We start from the raw sequence: 16,732 nt of genomic DNA on the forward strand, positions 1-16,732 counted from the left end.
GTATATTTTATGTGTAATAGGGGATGCAGCATATGAGTAAGTATATTGTTACTATATTCTAATTATATCACTCCAATATTCTTAGTAAATATTTTCACTGTGAGAAAAAGAAGATGGATCTGAGATAGAATAGGTTAAGTAAAGACTTTTAGTTTGGAATTTTAATTGATGGCATCGGGATAAACTTATGAGGTATTTCATCTTTGTGGAGGAGGGAGTACAGATATAGATAAAGATTTCTTAGCTCTGTTGAACAGAGAGGACTAGATGGCTGATTCCACACCTTGGGCAGGAAATTCACAGCATGTACAACCTGAGCATGGAACAGCTTGTCACTCCAGGTAGTGAGGACATTTCTAACACTTTTGGGTTATGTTAAAAGTACTTGTAAGCCAATTGAAAAGGATCCCACTAAACAAACATAAGGCAATGTGGGCAAGAAATAAGGAAAATAATTGCAATAGAATGAAACACATCAGCTATGTTTAGAATCATGAACTCATAATGATATTTCTTGTAAAAAGAATTGGTCACCTTTGCTCAAAACAAGGGAATCAACTCTTCATTTCAAAAACTTAAATAAAGGGAAAGATTCCTATATTTATCCTGCCTTTCCTAATAACTGTACTACTGAGTATCCAAACAAAAAATGAGGGGAAGTTTCTTGTTATAGAAGGATTCCAATAAATAAATCAATAAGACAATAATATAATTTGAGTATTGCCATTTTGTGGTTCCCCAATCTAATCAATGAGCATCAATGGCTACTTACAATGCAAAAAGAGAGACAACCTAACATTACATGCACTTTATAAAAAACATGCCACCATCTATGAAGTAGCCTTCTCTCCAAAATCACATCTGAATATAATTAAACCTCTAGATTTACTAATTTGGGGGAAATTCTGAGGACAGAAAAAAATGTTAACCTATACTGTAGGAATCCAGTCAGCAAAATTAAAACTGAGTGAAATAGACAAATTGTCCAGTTTCTTAAACAAAGACATTGAAAAGAGCAGGGCTGGCTTCATAGGCATGTGGCCTGGCAGTGGTGCAGGGCCCACACTTAGAAGGCCTGTACTCATTTTAACACTCTGCGGTCACTGTCTTGAAACTATTAGTAGTTTTTTAATAGGGCTCGTAAATGATGTAGCTTCTATGGACAAAGGAAGAAAAAAGAAATGCCATCTGAGTTTTGACCAAGCAGACAAAAACATACACTGGGGAAAAGAATCTCTATTTAATAAATGGTGCTGGGAAAACTGGACAGCCACATGTAGAAGACTGAAACAGGATCGGAACCTCTCACCTCTCACAAAAGTCAACTCAGGGTGGATAACAGACTTGAACCTAAGGCATGAAACCATAAAATCCTAGAGGAAAATGTTGGAAAAATTCTCATCGACATTGGCCTAGGCAAAGAATTTATGAAGAAGACCCCAAAGGCAATTACAGCAACAGCAAAAATAAATAAATGGGACCTGATCAATTAAAAAGCTTCTGCACAGCCAAGGAAACTATCATCAGAGCAAATAGACAACCTACAGAATGGGAGAAAATATTCGCATGCTACACATCCAATAAAGGACTGATAACTGGAATCTATATAGAACTCAGGAAAATCAGCAAGAAAAAAATCAAATGACCCCATTAAAACATGAGCAAAGGATATGAACAGAAACTTTGCAAAAGAAGACAGACTAATGGCCAACAAACATATGAAAAAGTGCTAAACATCTCTAATCATCAGGGAAATGCAAATCAAAACCAAAATGAGATATCACTTAACTCTAGTGAGAATGGCCTTTATCAAAAGAGTCCCAAAACAACAAATGTTGGTGTGGATGCAGAGAGATAGGGACACTCTTACACTGCTGGTGGGACTGCAAAGTAGTACAACGGATATGGAAAGTAATATGGAGATATCTCAGAGAACTCAAAGTAGAACTGCCTTTGATATAGCAATTCTACTACTGGGTATTTACCCAAAGGAAAAAAAGATGTTCTATAATAAAGACATCTGCACTCAATGTTCATAGCAGCACAATTCACAATTGCAAAGATGTGGAAACAACCCAAGTCTCATTGATACATGAGTGGATTAACAAAATATGATATATGTACACCATGGAGTATTACTCAGCCATAATAAATGATGAACTAATACCCCTTGTACTATCCTGGATGGAGCTAGAACCCATTCTTCTAAGTGAAGTATCATAAGAATGGAGAAATAAACACCCTATGTACTCACCGTTAAATTGGTACTAATAGATCAACACTTATGTACACATATGGAAGTAACATTCATAGGGTGTCTGGCAGGTAGGAAGGGGGAGAAGGGGATGGGTAAATTCACACCTAATGGGTACAGTGCGTGATGTCTGGGGTTTGGGCACGCTTGTAGCTCCAACTTGGATGGTGCAAAGGCAATATATGTAACCAAAGCATTTGTACCACTGGAAGATTCTTAAATTTCAAAATAAATAAATAAATAAATAAATAAAAATAGATATTATAAAAAGAAAACCAAAGAGTTCATCAATCTTCCTGTGGCCTTCCTCTGATTATTTGATACTCAAATTTATTTTGCAGCCCTAAAAAATAAATAAATAAAAACATTGAAATTTGTATAATAAATTTCTATACTCACTACCCAGATTCTAAATTTCTCACAATTTTTCTACTCTTGCTGCACCTATAACTTTTTGGTTTTTTTCGTTCCTTTTTGTCTGTGAATAATTTTAAAATAAGTCTCAGATTTTAGTATCTGAAATAGAGATATTTCAGAACATATGTCTAAAAAAAGGATCTTTTATTACAGCTCCATATCATTACACATAACAAATTTAAAAATAATTCCTCCATATTACCATATATCCTCTTTCCTGTCTATATTCAAATCTCCCCAATTGTCTTGATATCTTTTTTTCCATTTAGTTTGTCAAAGTCAGGATCCTTCAAGGTCCACACATTGAATCTCGCTGTGTTTCTCCATTTTTTTTAGTCCAACCCCACTTTTTAATTTTGTGCATAAAGCATCCAGGTCATTAGATTGTTAGACTATTCCCTTTTTTTGAATTTGTCCTTTTGTTGTTTGATCATGTTACTTAACTTGTTCCTTGAACACTATATTTTCTGTAAGCTAGAAATTAGCTCTAGGAGTTTGTTTACAGTTTCAACTATTTTTACAAAACTATCTCATAGGTAGTACTGGATAATTTCATTTTTAATTATGAATAGGAAGCACATAATATTCCTACTTTTAGGAGTTTAAGTGATGATACCATGATTCTTCTTTTTAAATTTAATTTTATTTAATTTTATTTATATTTTTGCAGACTGAGTTTCCTCTGTCACCCAGGCATGTGTGTGCAGTGGCGGGATCATAGTTCACTGCAGCCTGAAATTACTGGGCTCAAGTGACCCTCCCCTTGCAGCCTCCCAAGTCACTGGGATTTCAGGTATGAGCTATGCACCCATTGATCCCTCCTTTTTAAAGTCCCCATCACACTCTCACTCAATAAGTTTTTCCCATTTTTTTCCCTTAATCAATTATTTAATTAGAATTGACAAGCTGGGCATGGTGGAATTTATAAAATGATCATTTATTTTAGTTGTTATCTCTAATTTTTTCTTCTTGTATATTTTATTTCTTTTTTTAATATTGTATGTTATTAATTTCTTAAAAGAATACGCTTTTGATTTTAAATCTAGCATTTCTTTCACATTTGCTATTTGGATTTCTTCAGTAAAGAAAAAATGTCCATCATTACATTATTAAATAGGGTTATTTGGTTACTCTTAAATACAGTTTATTTTTTTTAAAAGGCAAGATAAATTCTTAATTCTTTCTCTTACCAATTTTCAGGGTAAGGAGTTGTTGCCTTAATTATTTCCAAAGGTGACCAATGGCTTTTACTTAATTTTATAATGAAAATGATGGCTCTAACATCTTCAACATAATTGCGTATTTACTTTACCTTTAAATCTATTGAATGAATTCAACAATTGCATAATCACTACTAATAAGACTAGTCAAGGAGGTTTAAGATTTCTTTGTAGTTCTATTTGTCTTTATACTATATTCTACTAAATATGTATTTATATTCTACTAAATAGTGTAATGGGTTTTTAAATAATTAGAAATAATTCTTTTTTATGATGCTACTTGTGACATTTCCATTTGTTTTCAGTTCTTAGAGATTGCTTTCTTATTATTTAAAAAAACTTTTTTGATATGTAAACAATTATGAGTTTCCAGAGTCAAACCTACATGTGAAAATGCATGCAGAGAGTCTTTTCTCTATTCTGTCCCCTCTACCCCTATTCCGCCTCTCTCCCATGGGTATCCAGTAGTATTAATTTTCTGATTTTTCCCTCCAGTGTTTCTTTTTGCAAGTGTGAGCAAATATATGTGTGTGTATACGTATATCTATATATGCTTGTGTCCTCACCTTACATAAAAGATAAGGTAATCCAAACAAGCATTATCTGTGAACATTGGTATGAACAGCTAATATAAATTAGCCCTCCTTATTGGTCAGTTGACAATCTCTATTTCTTCTTATTCCAATTTTGGCATTTTATATTTGTGTAAGACTTTTTGAGTTTCTTAAAATTTTCAAATTTATTAGAGTACATATTTGTTAAGTATTTTATTATTATATTTGAATCTCTGTAGAGCACATGTGTACTGCTATTTCATTTATCAGTATATACTGGACATCTCCCTCATTTCTTTTTTCAGCTGTATTGTATTTCAGTGTATGGATGTAATATAAATTTTTACAATGGGTCCCTATTGATTGACATATAGGTTATTTCTAAGTTTTTCCTATTTCAAATAAAGACACAATTGAATAATTTTGTGCATAAGTTATTTAATATTTTCCCTAGGAGATCTTTAAGATAAATTATTAGAAGTGCAACCTGGGCAACAGAGGGAGGAACCCATCTCTACAAAAAATTAAAAAAATTAGCAGGGCATAGTAGTGTATGCCTGTAGTCCCAGGTATTCAGGAGGCTGAGGCAGGAGGATCGCTTGAGTCCAGGAGTTTGAGGTTGCAGTGAGCTATGATGATGCAACTGCACTCTAGCCCAGGTGACAGAGCAAGACCCTGTCTCAACAACAACAATTCTTAGATGAGAATTTCTGGATCAAAGTATAAATTTTATGCGTTTTTATGTATAATATTTTTGCCTATATTGCCAATTCCTCTCCGATGTTGTACCAGTTTGCAATGCCACCAGCAGTAGATAAAAGTACCTGTCTTCCTATGCCCTCTACAATAGTATATTCCTCACTACTTTCTGAACCCTCACTGGTACCATCCAGTGGCCCAAATTTCTACTAACACTTTGTTAGTGAAACATGTAAGTCAATAAATTGGAAAAAATTGATGGATTACATGCAAAGAAACAAGAAGGAAGGGATGAATAAGCATAAATTCAGAAATAAGTGAAATATAGAAAAGGTAAATAATAAAGAAGGTTTGGGCACCTGGAAGTGGGGTGATGCTGTTATAAATTCCTAAAAATATGAAAAGTGGCTTTGGAACCTAGCAGTGGATGGAGGCCAGATTTTGAAGAGCATGCTAGGGAAAATTTCCTGACAAATGTATTTTAAATTACAACTTCCCTCTAAGTTCTGCTTTGGGTCTTTTCCACATATTTTGACACCTTGTGTTCTTACTGCCATTTCATTCTTAAGTATTTTGTAATCTCCTTTACCCCATCGGTTATTTAGTAATCATTTATGTAGTTTTCAAACATCAGAGGGTTTATCAATCTGCCCTTTTGTTATTAATCTTAATTTTATTGGATTATGATTAGAGAATAAGGTATATTTTTGAATTCATTAAGGATTACTTTATGATCAAACCCGATCTATTTTTGTACATATTTTTACGCAGAAAAGAACATTTATTTTCTATTTAATTGTATGTAGGATTCTCTATGTATTTAATAACTCAATCGTGTTGTTCAGATCTCTTGTATCTCATCTTATTTTTAATCTGCTTGATCTATCAATTTCTGAGGGGGTTATTAAAATCTTCAAATAAAATTATTGGCAGATTTACTTACTTCCAACTTCACTTCTTTGTTTTGCTTTGTGGTTATATTGTAGTACAAATTTAAGCCACTTGGGGGCTTAGAACAACTGAAGCTTACTTCTCATCGCTCTGGGAGCCAGAAGCCTCAAGTCAAGGTGTCAGCAGGGCCCGGCTCCAAAGGCTCAAGGGCAGAATAATTTCTTGCTTCTTCCAGCTTCCAGGCATTCCTTGGCGTGTGGCAGCATAACTCCAATTTCTGCTTCCGTCTTCACATGGCCTTCTCCACTGTGTGTTCTCTGACAAGGACCGCCTGTCATTGGATTTAGGGCCCAAATTGATCCAAGATGAACTCATCTCAAGGTCTTTAATTGTATCTACAAAGACCCTTTTCCCAAACTTTCACGGGATCTGGGTGGACATATCTTTTGGGTAGGGCACCCTTCAACACACTATAAGTAGTAAGTTTCAGGTAAATATATGACAGTTATATCTTCTCGCTTGGTTGATTATAATATGCCCTTCACATTACTTTTTTTACATATAAGTATATATAGTAACATATATAAATCTATGTGTATGGGCATATACATAGATACACACATATGTACATAAACACATACATGCCAAGGGTGATGATGTGGGAGTTGTTAAGTAGGAGCTGCATTGTCTGTAGAGAATTTAAAGGCAATGATAAAATCTACTAAGAGTTTAGTCTGCTTTTTATTATCACTATGTGCGGGCAATTATAAACAATGACAGTGATAAAATACTTCTCCCCCCCAAAAATATCTTTTTTTGGTCTACATTCTAAAAATAATTACTGCAGGTACTATTAGGTTTTAATAATAATCTTGTAAGCTCCAAATTAACACGTTTTATTCCTTATCATCTAATAAGCATATTTTTTATAGAAGTTAATTTGGGAAACTCCCTATAATACTATCAGCCATCAATATACATGAACTGTCATACAATTTCATTTTCAGAGTAAGATTACAACAGTCCTAAATCACCATAGCTCATTTCATGTAAAGTTTAGGGCTTCACCATTGTGGTGCTACATATTCCTTCATTTAAACAATAAAAATAATGATGACAGCATAGTTATTGTAAAAGGTAGAACCTAATTCTAATTTTGTTATTGTATGTGACCACTTGGAGCTTTTGTCTGTTTAGAATTTCAAACAGTGAAACAGAATACAAGCTGCAAGGTATGTTTTTGTTCATACAAGAAACATATTTGTTTTACTTCATGATCATTAGAAAAAATAGTTTTGTTATATGAAAAGGTGCTAAAAATAATCTACTCAGCATGTCAAATATACTAGGTATGCCATAGTATCATATATATTTTATATACATTTATACATTTTTTATATTTCACATTTTTATATATTTTTATCCCTTTGTTTTCATTTTTCTATGTTAGAAGATGAATGCAGTGATTTCCTATAGAACTTCCTGCAATGATGGAAATATTCTGTATCTGTGCTGTCCAGTACAGTAACCACTAGCCACGTGTGGCTCCTAAGCACTTGAAATGTGGTTAGTGTGATTGAGGAACTCAATTTTAAATTTCATGTAATTTTGATTAACTTACATTGAAATAGTAATATATGGCCAGTAGCTATTGTGTTGGATTATATAGCTGCCAAAATTTATCAAGCTTCTACTAAATGTACCAGGTGCAGTTCTAAGTGTCATACATGTGATAATTCATTTAATCTTCAAAAAATCTCGTTAGGTATTTTGGTTACCCACATTTTGAGGCTGAGAGTTTAACTTGTCTATGATCACATAGCTAGCTGGTGATAAGTTATGATTCAAAGGCAGGCCATCTCGCTCCAGCAGTGATGTACTCTTGGTCTAATGCTACTCTGCTTTTACATTAGCCAGGCTTCCTTAATTACCAAAAGACAAATGATATTGTTGTTGCTGTTTAAAAGTTTCACAAACAAGTTTTTAACTTGGATCTTACAAAATCCTGTATTATTCTGTTACAAAATAGGAAGTGAGGCTGAGAGTGTAAGAGACTACCAAGGTCGATAATTAGCAGCAGAGGAAACAATAATCTAGATGCAAATCTTCTATCCTAGAAAGCTCAATGTAATTCAGCTACATCATATTAACCTCTATAGTTTGCTCTTGTCGTTACAGGAACCACGGTGTCTACCTTTAATAAAGAAAATTATTTGGAAAATTAATTTTATATGACATTAAATTTATTTAAGCATATATCAACAACGAAGACATTTTTGTTCTAAATTTTCAACGCCCCTTGAAATCATGGCAGCATACTGAAGTGAGAGTGGTTTTTTGTTTTTTGTTTTGATAGAGTCTCACTGTTGCCCAGGTTAGAGTGCCACTGCGTCAGCCTAGCTCATAGCAACCTCAAATTCCTAGGCTCAAGCAATCCTCCTGCCTCAGCCTCCCGAGTAGTTGGGAATACAGGCATGTGCCACTGTGTCAGCTAATTTTTTCTATATATTTTTAGTTGTCCAGATCATTTCTTTCTATTTTTTTTTAGTAGAGACCGGGTCTCGCTCTTACTCAGACTGGTCTTGAACTCCTGAGCTCAAACTATCGGCCAGCCTTGGCCTCCCAGAGTGCTAGGATTATAGGCGTGAGCCACCGTGCCTGGCCTGAAGTGAGAGTTTTCCTTGGCACATGAACCTGGTACTCTTGCCATCTCAGGAAAAACAAATGTTACCGATTTTTGATCTTTGAACCATACCAATGCCAAAGAACTGTGAGAAAAATACGGATTCTTAAAATATATGACATGGGGCTACTGAGTTTAACATGTAGTTTCTGTAGAACTTACTGTAAATTTTCTCTATGGAGACTTTCTCTTTAATAAGCTCAATGTACCACTGACTTTGCGCTTACACACGCCGACTAGAAGAGGGATGCTTGTAATTTATAGCAGTCATTAAAATGTTGACATTACGTTTAATTCATTTATCTTCAACCAGTAATTGAGGACCTAAAAAAAGTTGGCGATATTATAATTGTCTATGAAATACAGTACTGTGTAATATGCAAAGGCTCACAGAGCATCTCACTCATCAATCCATGAACATGCGTTAGTCACAAAGGATTTGCGTCTGATTTTCACTGAACAAACCTGCGCCTTTGCCATACTCCAGAAGAAGTAACAGAGGAGGACTCAAAGTGTATTTCAAATAAATCACATTATTTGTTTCCAAATATGACAACATAGTACTGCACTAACTTCTATCAAACCCAATGTTATGGTCTGAGATGCAAGAAATGACCACCTAAAGACCGAATTGAGCCAAATCAGGAGTCTTTATTAGCTGGCCAATGGCTACTCCCTGAGCTGCCGCCAAAGGCAGCAGCACAGAAAGCAGCCGTGAACTTTTGAAGCAGAAAGCTTTTATTGTGAGTGAAAAATCATGGGGCAGAGCAAGCATGATTACAGGGGCAAAAAGCAGCATTACATCACTCTCATGTCCTGGTGCAACAGGATCTGGGCAGTTTAGGGCTTGGTCATGCAGAACATGGGTGTCGTATTCCCACATTTGGGGCACTGTTTTTAGCAAGCAGTTTTACAGAAGCGAGATAGCAGGTTAATGATTTTTCGGCACAAAACTCACATTATGACATTATAGAAATAGCTTTGACAATGTTAAAATTTCAGCCTTTAACATTATATGGCCAAAAGTTATAACAGTAAGCAGTCTTGCAGCTTTTGGCCCTTAACACCCAACACCATCCGTTGTAATCCCACTGACAGCCGCCAGGGCGAGACGAAAGAGGCATCGCTTCATCTTTAGGTGGAGTCTTGGAAATCGTTCAGCACCATGACGTCCGCCGAAGACGTAGGTGTAGACTAGGAACAAAAGACGAGGCCCTCGAGGAGGCGGCCTGGGGCGCGCCCTCCCCGGGGCGCACGGCGCCGTCCGCACCTGGCTCGGCTCCCGGGCGCGGGGCCTCTCCCCGCGGGGGCCGCCCCGGGTGGGCGAAGCGATGGAGCGGGCTGTAGAGTGGAGCCTCCATCAACCGTTGAGGACCAGGAGCCCGTGGCGGGCGGTGGAGAGGCCGGGGGAGGCTGGGGCAGGGCAAGCGCCCGGGGCTGCGAACGGGAAGGACGGCGGCGCCGCGGGGCGCCCCGGTCCCTCCAACGGGCGGGAGCCCAGCTCCGGGGGAGCCCGCAGCTCCCTCCATCTTGGTTGTGGAGGCGGGGAGCGGCGTCTGGGGCTCCCCACCGTCGCGCCTGTCCCCCGCGGCCCGGCGGACGCAGACGCCGGAAGCTGGGGCCGTTCCCTCGGCCGAATGGCAGAGCCCAGTCGGGGCTTCTCGGGGACGAGTCTCCCGGCCCCACGGGGTTTGGTTTTGAATGGGTCCCAAGTTCCCACAGCAGTTCCGACAAAATGGAGGACGTCGTCTCCTCCTGCTGCAGCCATGACGGGAGGTGGGGGGACTATTCCCCACGGGGGCGCGGCGAGGCTGGAAGTGCCTCCACCGCCCTCAGAGCGCCCGAGGGTCCCACTTCACCCGCGGCCCCGACTGCCCACTGGGCCCCGTTCCAGCCCCTCCCCGGTCTCGGCCCTCGCGGGGGGCTTCAAACAACTGGACAGGGAGGGCGTTGGGGCATCGAGGCCGCGCCTCTCCTCGGGCAGAGTCGTGGGGAGCCGCTGCAGCGGCCTGTGCGCCCAGGCCCGGGCGAGGGGAGGCGGCCCCGCCCCAGTCTCTCGCGCTGTCCCGGGCCCGTAGAGCCCCCTGCCCCAGGGGCCGAGCGGAGGCCGGTGCGGTGGGCCCCCAAACTCGGGCTCCTGACCCCGGCAGACCCGGTGGGTGGGAGCAAGGGGACACGGCCCGGAGCCCAGGGCCAGCGGAGGAAGGAGTAAAAGGGCAGAGTCGAAGGAGGGGGCCCGCCCTGACGGACAGCCCTGCGGACCACCCTACCAAGGGTGGGTCCTGAAAGAAGGCCGACGCAGCCAATGGACGTGCCCGACGCACCTCGGCCCGCCTCCTCCACCAGCCAATGAGCGCGCGGAGAGCGGGGCCTCCCCAGGCCCGGCCGCGCCGCAGCCGCCGCCTCCTCTTCCTCTTCCTCAGCGCTAAAGCCGGGACTGGACCGAGCGGAGTTGTGCGTGTCGCCGAAGGGGGTTGGGTCGGGTGAGGGGAGGTTCGTTCCGCGGAGTCGCAGCCAGAACCGGGTGAGGCTTATCCCCGCTGTCTTTCCAGTCCAGGGCCGCCGAGAGTGGGGGTGGCTGGGAGCAGCGCAGCCTCTGGAGGAGGAGGCGGAGGCGACTGGGGAGGCGGAGATGGGTGAGGGCAGCCTCCGGAGCCTCCCACCGACCGGGGATTAATACCCCGCGGCGCGGCCTCTGGGGCTGCGAGAGTGCGGGCGAGGCCGGGAGGGCTGGGTGAGGCGGGCCCCAGAGGCGGGGGTCGCCGGGGGAGTCACGGGGCATTTTCCTTTCTCTCCTGCTGGGGGGTGGGGCGCCCAGGTCGGCTCTCGGGGCTGCGCTCCCACCTTGTCCGCCGGAGCTGAGGGCCACAAGTTTTTCGGGGTGAGAGTTGCTGCCTCTGCCCCCCGGGTACCCTCCTTCGCTCTTCTCTTCCCCGGCGCTGCGCAGCTTTTTATTCTACTTTTTTCTGAGGAGTTTCTAATGGCGGACCTAGAACCAGTCAGTCATCGACTGCAGGGCGGGCAAATCTTGGGCCCAGGGCAGCTGCGTGGCGCAAATGTGGGCCCAGCGCGGTTGCGTGAGCCGCCCCCTACTCCTGAATTCGTGCTGAGAGTGACGGGGATGACGCTGGGTGGGTAAATTTAGGAGGAAATAAAAATCCCTTGCTGGCGTCGAGGCAACGTTTGCCCTTCCTGGGAGCAGGTTTGGTGCCCTCAGCCCACCCCATCCCTCCCAATTCTGTAATTGGAAAAAGCAGATTTAGTTTTGTGTTGTGTTCCGGTTCCTATAGTTTTTTTCGAACTTGGTTTCTCCGCAACGTTTGGGTGGGGGAGGATAACAGAGCGCTGAAACTCCTTGACCTCTTCTTGTTCATCCGTTTTCCTCCTTCCTCTGTATTGCGAAGTTGGTGCTGCGTCCCGATTAGTCGTCACGAAATCATTCATCTCCTCTCATTCTAGGAGCAAGAATCACTTTCAAGCCAGTCTAGTGAGGATTTGGCAGAAATTAAGGGAAACATTTCGATTGTGAGTCATTTTACCCCGCTTTCCTGTTTAAAATACTTAGTGCAACAGTAGGGTGTTCTTCCTGTGGGATTTGCCTTTGTGTTGTCTTGCAGGCCTTGGCCTTCAAGCTAATTGTTTAGATGCCTCTGTCCCCAGAGCCAAGCCAGGGTAATCCCTGGGAAGGCACTGGGAGTGGGTGCTGGTATTTATTTACACCACTGGTACTCTCTCAAGTTCCGAAACAGTATTTAAAGTTAGCTCTCTTTTAAATGCTTTGCATTTAACATTTTCTTCTTCCTTTCCAATGGATGGGGAAAAAAGTGGTGTTTGATTGTTTGCTGTTGGATTTTTAAAAATTTACTGAATAATTTATTGTTTTAAGGTTATGGAAGAGAAGTTCTTTTCAATGTATTTGTCTTGTATTTGAGAAAGACTGTTAACTTATGTACACTGATAGCCCTCTAGCTAGCATCACGTCAGGAGATATATAATCTCATTGTCACACTATTCCTGATTCTAAGATGACCAGTAAATCCGCAGTGACTGCCTGATCTCCCTCCATTATGAAGTTAATGTTTTTTTCCGTTGCTACCAGAAAGTGATCTATGTGTTCATTTTGGTACAATACAAATGCCCTTTCTCCGATAGCTGTTGGGTTAATGGCTTTTACACCAATCCTTGCCTGAATGAATAATTTTATTAGGAGTCAAAAAAATGATGATTTTTTTTTTTTTAAAGCTCTGCTTCTACTTTCATCATCTGGGAATTTGTAGAGTCTGAGGTCTTACCTGTCTTGTCCTTTTAACCTTGATCAGTTTTCCGTTGCTTATAGAAACGAACTTAAAGTGATTAGTTTATCTCCTACAGTAGTATTCCTGCCTTCGCTTTGCCCTTGTTGCTCCCTGCTAATTTAGTTGCACTTACTGTCTTATATTTAACAGCACATCTCTTTCTTTAATTGATTAATCTTAGGACAGTGTCGGGTTGTAGAATTCTACGTCTAGCTTTTAGAAAAGATAGTTTGAAGTGGATAATCTTCATAGGATACCTGAAGGAGTGATATTTCACATTCCATGGTAGTAGTTCGGTGAGATAATGGGATGTGGATGTGGTCCTAGATGGACTAAATAGAGAAAGGAAACTAACGGGAACTAAGGAAGTTGACAGGGTAGCAGGTCACTAACTCAGTTATCACCACTTAGAACACCATTTTTCTTAGCAGGGTGTTCCTAGGGTATTTATAACACACTGTAGTACAAAGGACTTTGTTTTGGTGCTGGCCATGTTGAGATTCAAATCTCTGTTCCCGCATTTATTTTGGCAAGTCATTTATTCTCTGAACTACGTGCATTTTATAAATGTCTATCTTCTCTATATTGTTATGAGGATTGTAAAGAGTACAAAAATAGGTAAAGTGCTTAGTCCATAAGTTATAGGAGACACGCATATATATATATGCATATATAGTTAGTCGTAGATAGTCTTACCCTCTTTATTTTTTTCCGTTATTTCTTAAGATATCCCCAGCTTTGTCTTTTGGGGACGAGAAAGCAGATGGAAGAATGAGAGGGTAGCTTTCAACCAGGAGCTTCACAATAGGGTAATCTTTTGACTGATAAATGAGGGACCCCATGGGTCATTATCTTTAGGGTTTTCGTTTTTGTTTGTTGTTAGTTCCACAGGGAAGAATCTTTCTGAGAAAGAAGTCTGCCAGAGAATGGTTTGCTGCCTGGAAGGTAGAGGTCTGGATGCCAACTCTTTGGGAATCAAGTGGGAGAGGGGACATTTCTTACGCATAGTATTGAAAATTCACCAGTGCTTGATGAACCCAAGACAAGGATCTTATGTTCTTTCCTCACCAAAGAATAAAATTCTGTTATAGAACTTGTGCTAGGTTGGGCAAGAACATGTCTAGAACATGTCACCATCAACCTGATGGGAGGCAAGAGATTTACAGTCTCCCAACCTCCTCATTTTAGCCATCTACCCACTTGTTTCAGGAATATCTGGTGTTACAGGTTCCTTAGCCTTTTGAGGATTTTTCCATCACTGTTTTAGAGTTTGGCTGTCTCGGGTCAGCTGAGTTAATCACTCATCAACTTGCTCTCATCGTACAAAATTTTGTTGCATTTATTTCTTCATCCTTTCCTGGTGGGTAGGACCTTGACTACTGTTTAGCAGAGTTTTGGAAGGGAGTAAAGTTAGTTGTGTGTGATCAGTCTACCATATTAAACCCTATCAGGCTATTGATTTCTAGATAATAATTTCATACCTAGTCCCTGCAGTAATTCTCTTGTTATTTGTGGTGGTAGTTCAGTTGATTTTTATTTCTCCTATTCATTACTTTTGTTATACCTTCAGAATCATAGTACACCTTTATATTAAGAAAAATCTGTTAGTTGTGGGACAATGTAAATCCACAGAGATGCAACAACCTTCAGGGAAAAAAAGTATGAGGTATTTCTGAAAATAGTCTACCAGAAGAGAGCTAAATACTACCTTTATTTATGTCTTCGTTTTAGTGTTAAGTCTTATCTTTATCCTCAATTAAATATCCTGTTAAATTTACAAGGTTGTTACCCATTCCCTAGGGATAGTTTGCATTTAATCATTTTGCTTGGGTTTCAGCCTGTTTGTATAGTGGTAATATATTGACCACCTCTGTGCAGATTTTCCTTAGATTTTACATTGATGTGTGGTTTTCAGTAGTAATTTTCATTGTACCAAATTAAGTCAATTAAACATTTAAATCAATTAAACAAAAATAGTTATAATTTGTGGATGAATAACATACCACAAGAAGATTAGGTAAATGTTTAAAATTAATTTAATTAGGCACTTTTAAAAATCCTTGGATGTAGGCAAAGTATTTGCCTAAAATACCTTCTCATTGGAAAGGGATTTAATAATTTCTGCACTCTTTAATGTGGTTCAGGCAGTATACTAGGGATTTACATGTCCAGTTATCTCATTAAAACCCGTGAAGTTGGCCCTACACAGTGGCTCATCCCTGTAATCCTAGCACTCTGGGAGGACGAGACAGGAGGATCAGTTGAGCTCAGGAGTTCAAGACCAGCCTGAGCAAGAGTCAGACCCCCTCTCTGCAAAGAAATAGAAAAATTAGCTGGGTGTGGTGGTGTGTGCTTGTAGTCCCAGCTACTCTACTCGAGAGTCTGAGGCAGAAGGATCACCTGAGCCCAGGAATTTGAGGTTGCAGTGAGCTATGATGACACAGCTGCACTCTAGCCCCGGGCTACAGATTGAGACCCTGTCTTCAAAACAAACAAACATAAAAACCTTGACGTCAGGGATTGTTCTCATTTGCAGTTTACAGTTAGATCGATGGAGTGAAATAATTTGCTCAGTGCCACATAGCAAATTTGCTAAACAGGAACTTACCTGTTTTTGGACAGTATTGTAAAAATAGAACTTCTTTGTGGTCTTGTGTTTATGGAATTGAGAAACTGTTTGATGGTTAAATTACAAACACAATGGCTTTGAGTAGTGGTTTAATTTATAATCTGGGACTTAAAAGTAAGTGAATGAATACTTAATCTTTGTTTCAGAAGGAAATGACTGCAGTGAGCTAAGTGTGAAGAATACCCTATTATTTTCTGTGAAAAGAGTAAAATAGGAAGTAGGGGCCAGGGGGATACTGTGGAGTCAGATATATCTCTTTTCCAGAAATTGTTCTTTTCTAAGTTTTATTAGATATAGAAAGGACTGAAGAAATTCATGTATTAACCTCTCATATTTTATAACTGAGTTTATTTAGACTGAATTATTGCCCCTTTCGAACTGGTCCCTTAGTTTTGTTATTTCTTTATCTTTGAAACAGCCTTATTTGAATATTGATTTTTTAAAATTTTTAATTAGTTGGCTTATTTTAGTAAAAGATAAGTGATTTTTTTAAAAAATTGTTTTCCTCATTCATTGCATATAATGCAGGGCTAAGAAATAGGTTCTAGAGTCAGATTTCCTGGATTTGAATCCTGACTTTACCCTTTCCAGCACTCAAGACTTGGCCAGATTACTTATCTTCTAAGTCTTAGTTTCCTAATTGGTAAAGTGGGAAAAATAATAGTTCCTACCTCACTTAAGTAAACATTAACTGAGTTAATATATTTAGTGGCATAGTACATATTAAGAATAAATGTTACTTATTACATGACTATAACTATTACCGATTAAGATTAGGAAAATTTTAGAATAAAAATGTTAGCATATTTCGATATGAGATGTTTAAAATGGAATGATGACTGCCTTATGAAGCAAGTTTTCTTAATCATTCAACACCTTTACAGTTCCCACCCCTTTCACTTGAGTCTACTCTCAAAAAACTGAGGCCAGCATATATAAACAACCGCAACTTCCCGTCATTTCTACATACTTACATACATTTCAATTGTACTTAATTTTGCCCTCTTGCCATTAAGATAGAGGAGATACATATGATCAGTTTTACTACCATCTGTGCACGTGTCCCCATCTCTCATCTGCTTAAGAGCCA

The 16,732-nt window shown here is 39.9% G+C and overlaps 1 protein-coding gene across 11 annotated transcripts in view; it reads left to right on the forward strand.

Annotated features, from left to right (window-relative positions):
- The first annotated feature begins 9,857 nt into the window (after positions 1 to 9,857).
- The window catches only part of ZMYM5 (zinc finger MYM-type containing 5), a 28,193-nt gene continuing 21,318 nt past the window's right edge, over positions 9,858 to 16,732 (forward strand). For 4 of the 11 annotated variants that reach the window (XM_045567696.1, XM_045567707.1, XM_045567705.1 and 1 more), the window contains exon 1: positions 10,847 to 11,242. The gene's annotated coding sequence lies outside the window, so the exon portion shown is untranslated. The other 7 variants (XM_045567700.1, XM_045567697.1, XM_045567699.1 and 4 more) reach the window with 7 other exon arrangements.

The sequence above is a fragment of the Lemur catta genome, chromosome 13 (genome assembly GCF_020740605.2).
Source record: "Lemur catta isolate mLemCat1 chromosome 13, mLemCat1.pri, whole genome shotgun sequence".
Lineage (NCBI taxonomy): Eukaryota > Metazoa > Chordata > Mammalia > Primates > Lemuridae > Lemur > Lemur catta.